Raw genomic sequence first — 6,747 nt, forward strand, 5'->3', positions numbered from 1 at the left:
ATGTACCAATCATCACATTTAGTGGAGTTGTTCGGTGTAGGAGCGGCATGCAGTGCGGGAAGGAGCACCGGGTCCCAGGGCGCCGGCGGCAGGGCCGGCGAGGGGGACGGGGACACCATGGGGAGGCCGGAGCCACCGCTCGGTAGCGGCGGTGGGTACTCTCCAGACAGTATGGGAAGCAGCCCTGGCTGCGACTACAGTGCCGGGTAGGCCGGATGGCCCGCCGGAAAAACCTGCTGCCACGCTGACAGATGCGGCAGGTGCTGGGCGCCGTCTGGCTGCTGCCCAGTGAGTGAGTGCTGGCCTGCTGACGACCCACACCAGTACCTGGGAGCCCCATACACGGGCACGTCGAACACCCCGCGCAACAGCAAGGGGTCGACGGGCAGAGTCGGTGCCAGCGGCGGGGCGACGACGGACTAGCCGGAGAGCGCCGACGGTGGGGCGGCGACATACGCCAGCGGGGCAGCGGAGCCGAGCCGGGCGGCAAGTTGGGACGGGCTGGCGGGGCGACGCCAGACACGCCGTAGGTAGCGGCCGCCCCGTACGGCGGCGGGGCCGCGCTGTAGGACGCCGGCGGCGGAGCCGCCCAGAGGCCGTGCCAGAGGGCGCCGGCGGTGGGCCGGTGGACGCCATCGTGGGTAGCGCGCGAGCGATGCAGCGTTGCGGGATGGCAAAAGCGAGCTGGCGGCGGCTCGGGACGGCGCGGGTGGCTCGAATGTCTCGGGTGGAGCAGCTGTAGCAGACGGCTCGGGTCGGGCGTGGACGACGACGCGGGAACGCGCAGCGGCTGGCGGCTCGGCTGAAGGTCGCGCGACAGCTAGCAGGCGGGCGCTGGCGGGATCGTGACTGGCGGGCACTCCCAACTGACGGGTGCTGGCGGGATCGTGGCTGGCGGGTGTCGGGCGGTGGTTTAACGGGTTGGCGGGCTCGCGCGGCTAGGTGCGCCGCGCAGCGGGATCGATCGCGGGATCGGGCTGGTGCGTCGCGCGGAGGGAGCGACGCGATGCGGGGCTTGGAGCGATGCGAACGGACGGCGGCTTGGAGAAGCGCGAGCGTGACGGGCGGTGGCCGGCGCGGGGGTGCGCGGGCGACGGTGATAGGAAAGCGGCGGCGGCGGCAGGGAGGGGCAGCGGCAGCCGGCACGGGATGCGCGCACGGGCGGCATCGGCGTGATGAGGCGCGTGGCGGCGGAGGTGGCGGCGCGGAGGAGACGCGTGGCGCCGGTGGCGGAAGCGAGAAAAAGACCTAGGAAACTGATACCATATATGAGATTATGATTGCACGATGTATTGCTCTTCGTGCATAGACACGTATATATGATGTACAAAGGTGGGCCACGGACCTTAACTATACAAGGAACTAGGAGGCGGATCCAATACACAATATGCACATAACACATATACTCAACACATTAAACCGTCGCCGTTGGTATAGCGGTCCCGAGCCGGACACGCCTCCGTTTCCACGGCCTCATCAAGCTATCTCCGCTTTAATGGGGGCGTCTTCAGCCGCAAGTTGTCGCCTCTGTCTCAACGTCGTGAGCCGCCCCCACCGGAGTATCGGGCCGCCCCTGTCGGAGGCCACATTAAATCCAAGCTTCGCCTCTGTTCTTGCCCTGCCCAAATACTGTGGCCGGTTGCTGCTAATGAGGAAAAGAAAGTGGCAGCATCTGGGGGAGTCCTTGTGAGGATAAGCACAAATATCCTTAGCGTGCATATAAGGATCAAATGACTATTCAACAATTGGGTTGAAAAGTTATCTACGGGTGCTACTTATGGATCATCGGTCATCCGAACAAATCAGGTGATATCCATCTAAGTTTGTTTTATTAGCACATATAGTTTTTGTCAAAGAACGATTTATCTTTGCCTTAGTCTGCAATATTGTTTATGCAGGACAATGGTTCACTGCAAGAGCAATGGTCGTGTCATGGATGTATAGCTCGCGCCACCATTATCATGCGCTAGCATTTGACCGTGCCATGATTCTCGACGAGTATATGTGCAAACCACCGTTTTTACGGCCCAATTTACATCAACATGATGTCGTTGACTCGCCCGTCCGTGCGGCTTACTGCGCCTGCAATTGACTCGTCCGTTCGCGCTGGCTTACAACGCCATGGCCGGCTCATCTGTCTGCTTGATACGTCTCCGTCGTATCTACTTTTCCAAACACTTTTGCCCTTGTTTTGGACTCTGACTGGCATGATTTGAATGGAACTAACCCGGACTGACGTTGTTTTCAGCAGACTTTCCATGGTGTTATTTATGTGCAGAAACAAAAGTTCTCGGAATGACCTGAAACTCCACGGAACGTCTATTTGGAAATAATAAAAAATCCTTGCAAAAGATGAAGACCAGGGGGCCCACACCCTGTCCACGAGGGTGGAGGGCGCGCCCTCCCCACTAGGGCGCGCCCCCTACCTCGTGGGCCCCCTGGAGCTCCTCCGACCTCAACTCCAACTCTATATATTTGCTTTTGGGGAGAAAAAAATAAGAGAGAAGAAATCATCGCGTTTTACGATACGGAGCCACCGCCAAGCCCTAAAACCTATCGGGAGGGCTGATCTGGAGTCCGCTCGGTGCTCCGGAGAGGGGGATTCGTCGCCATCGTCATCATCAACCATCCTCCATCACCAATTTCATGATGCTCAATGCCGTGCGTTAGTAATTCCATCGTAGGCTTGCTAGACGGTGATGGGTTGGATGAGATCTATCATGTAATCGAGTTAGTTTTGTTAGGGTTTCATCCCTAGTATCCACTATGTTCTGAGATTGATGTTGCTATGACTTTGCTATGCTTAATGCTTGTCACTAAAGCCCGAGTGCCATGATTTCAGATCTGAACCTATTATGTTTTCATGAATATATGTGAGTTCTTGATCCTATCTTGCAAGTCTATAGTCACCTACTATGTGTTGTGATCCGGCAACCCCGAAGTGACAATAATCGGGACCATTCCCGGTGATGACCATAGTTTGAGGAGTTCATGTATTCACTATGTGCTAATGCTTTGTTCTGGTACTCTATTAAAAGGAGGCCTTAATATCCCTTAGTTTTTGCTAGGACCCCGCTGCCACGGGAGGGTAGGACAAAAGATGTCATCCAAGTTCTTTTCCATAAGCACGTGTGACTATATTCGGAATACATGCCTACATTACATTGATGAATTGGAGCTAGTTCTGTGTCACCCTATGTTATGATTGTTACATGATGAACCGCATCCGGCATAATTCTCCATCACCGATCCAATGCCTACGAGCTTTTCAAATATTGTTCTTTGCTTATTTAATTTTCCGTTGCTACTGTTATAATCACTACAAAATACCAAAAATACTACTTTTGCTACCGTTACTTTTGTTACCGTTACCACTACTATCATATTACTTTGCTACTAAATACTTTGCTGCAGATACTAAGTTATCCAGGTGTGGTTGAATTGACAACTCAACTGCTAATACTTAAGAATATTCTTTGGCTCCCCTTGTGTCAAATCAATAAATTTGGGTTGAATACTCTACCCTCGAAAACTGTTGCGATCCCCTATACTTGTGGGTTATCAAGACTATTTTCTGGCGCCGTTGCCGGGGAGCATAGCTCTATTCTTTGAGTCACTTGGGATTTATATCTGCTGGTCACTATGAAGAACTTGAAAGATGCTAATACAAAAATTTATCCCTCAACTACGAGGGGAGGTAAGGAATTGCCATCTAGCTCTGCACTTGATTCACCTTCTGTTTTGAGTAAGCTTGCGACACCTAAACCTGCTTCTGCTATTCGTTCTGATATGTCGCATGTTATTGATGATGCCACTTCTGCTATGCATGATACTTATGATGAAACTACTTCTATGCTTGATACTACTGTGCCCCTTAGTGAATTTCTTGATGAACAAATTGCTAGGGCTAGAGAGAAAGAAATTATTGAAACTGATTATATTGATGAAAATGATGATGAAAACTTTTCTGTTATTCCTGAGGGTTATGTTTTTGATAAAGAAGCTTCTTTAGCTATTTTAGCTTGCAAAGATAGATATGAGCTCAAGAGATTATTAGCTAAATGGAATCACCAATCTCTTAATGATAGAATGAGACCTGACCCTGCTTTTGCAACCTCACCTATCTGTGTTACTGATAAGGATTATGAATTCTCTGTTGATCCTGATATAATTACTTTGGTTGAATCTGATCCTTTTCATGGTTATGAATCTGAAACTGTTGTGGCACATCTTACTAAATTAAATGATATAGCCACCCTGTTCACTAATGATGAGAGATCTCGCTACTTTTATATCCTTAAAATATTTCCGTTCTCATTAAAGGGTGATGCTAAGATATGGTTTAATTCTCTTGATCCTGGTTGTGTGCATAGTCCCCAGGATATGATTTATTACTTCTCTGCTAAATATTTCTCTGCTCATAAGAAACAATCTGCTTTGAGAGAAATATACAACTTCGTGCAAATTGAAGAAGAGAGTCTCCCACAAGCTTGGGGGAGGCTTCTCAAGTTACTTAATGCTTTGCCTGATCATCCTCTTAAGAAAAATGAAATACTTGATATCTTTTATAGTGGACTAACCGATGCCTCCAGAGATTACCTGGATAGTTGTGCTAGTTCTGTTTTCAGGGAAAGAACACTGGATGAAGCTGAAATTTTATTGAATAATATGTTGACAAATGAAAATAATTGGACACTTCCTGAGCCAGCTCCTGAGCCAATTCCTGAGCCTATTCCTAAACCAACTCTGAAGAAGAGAGGTGTTCTATTTCTCAGTCCTGAAGATATGCAAGAGGCAAAGAAATCTATGAAAGAAAAAGGTATTAAAGCTGAAGATGTTAAGAATTTACCTCCTATTGAAGAAATACATGGTCTTAATTTACCGCCCGTTGAAGAAACATATGATCTTAATCCTCCACCTATTGAAGAAACTCATGGTCTTGATAACCCGACACAGGTAGTAAAGGTAAATTCTCTCTATAGATATGATAAAGCTGAAATCCCTCCTACTAAAATTGCTAGCCAATGCTTGGATGAGTTTGATAACTCTATGGTTAATCAAGAAGACTTCAATGCTTATTTTGGTAGACAATTAAAACAAAATGCTTATATGATTGAACACTTGGGTGATTATATGGCTAATGTTAGAGGTGAACTTAAACTCATTAGTAAACATGCTTCTATGGTTACCACTCAAGTAGAACAAGTACTTAAAGCTCAAAATGATTTGCTCAATGAAATGAATAGTAAGAAAAATGATTATGCTGTTAGAGTGGCTACTAGAACCAGTAGAATGACTCAGGAACCTTTGTATCCTGAAGGCCACCCTAAGAGAATTGAGCAAGGTTCTCAGAGAAATAATATTGATACACCTAGTTCTTCTAAAAAGAAGAAAAAGAAAAATGATAGGACTTTGCATGCTTCTAGTGAACCTATTGCTGAAGCACCTGAGAATCCAAATGATATCTCTATTTCTGATGCTGAAACACAATCTGGTAATGAACATGAACCTAGTGAAAATGATAATGATGATGATGCTCAACCTAGTAATGATAATGATGTAGAAACTGAACCTGCTGTTGATCTTGATAACCCACAATCAAAGAATCAACGTTATGATAAGAGAGACTTTGTTGCTAGGAAACATGGTAAATAAAGGGAACCTTGGGTTCAGAAACCCATGCCTTTTCCTCCCAAACCATCCAAGAAAAAGGATGATGAGGATTTTGAGCGCTTTGCTGAAATGATTAGACCTATCTTTTTGCGTATGCGATTAACTGATATGCTCAAAATGAATCCTTATGCTAAGTATATGAAAAAATTGTAAATAATAAAAGAAAGATACCGGAAGCTGAGATTTCCACCATGCTTGCTAATTATACTTTTAAGGGTGGAATACCTAAGAAACTAGGAGATCCAGGAGTACCTACTATACCATGCTCCATTAAAAGAAACTATGTTAAAACTGCTTTATGTGATCTTGGAGCCGGTGTTAGTGTTATGCCTCTCTCTTTATATCGTAGACTTGATTTGAATAAGTTGACACCTACTGAAATATCTTTGCAAATGGCTGATAAATCAACTGCTATACCTGTCTGTATTTGTGAGGATGTGCCTGTTGTGGTTGCAAACGTTACTATTTTAAAGGACTTTGTTATTCTTGATATTCCCGAGGACGATAGTATGTCCATTATTCTTGGAAGACCTTTTTTGAATACTGCAGGGGCTGTTATTGATTGCAACAAAGGCAATGCCACTTTTCATATTAATGGTAATGAGCATACGGTACACTTTCCGAGGAAACAACCTCAAGTTCATAGTATCAATTCTATTGGAAAAATTCCATCAATTATTTTTGGAGGTTTCGAATTTCCTCTTCCTACTGTCAAGAAGAAATATGATATTCTTATTATTGGGGATGTGCATATCCCTGTTGAGGTAACATAGTGTCATTCGAAATTTCTCCGGTTCCATGTTATTCGGAATGAGTTTGTTAACAAGACTTGATCAACCTTGTTAGTGGATTCCTTTCGATGAGCATGAGATGGATGAAACTAGAAGGCACAACCTTCTGTACCCTCCTTTTATTTTCTGTTATTTAGTTGAAAGAAAGTAAAAATAGTATTTTTCTGTCTGTTTTCTGATTTATCCGTGCAATATAAAAATACCCCGAAAATAAAAGTTCTCCAAATGCCCTGAAAATGGAATATGATTTTTTCTAGAATTTTTGAGAATATCTGGCACTGAG

The sequence above is a fragment of the Aegilops tauschii genome, chromosome 6 (genome assembly GCF_002575655.3).
Source record: "Aegilops tauschii subsp. strangulata cultivar AL8/78 chromosome 6, Aet v6.0, whole genome shotgun sequence".
Lineage (NCBI taxonomy): Eukaryota > Viridiplantae > Streptophyta > Magnoliopsida > Poales > Poaceae > Aegilops > Aegilops tauschii.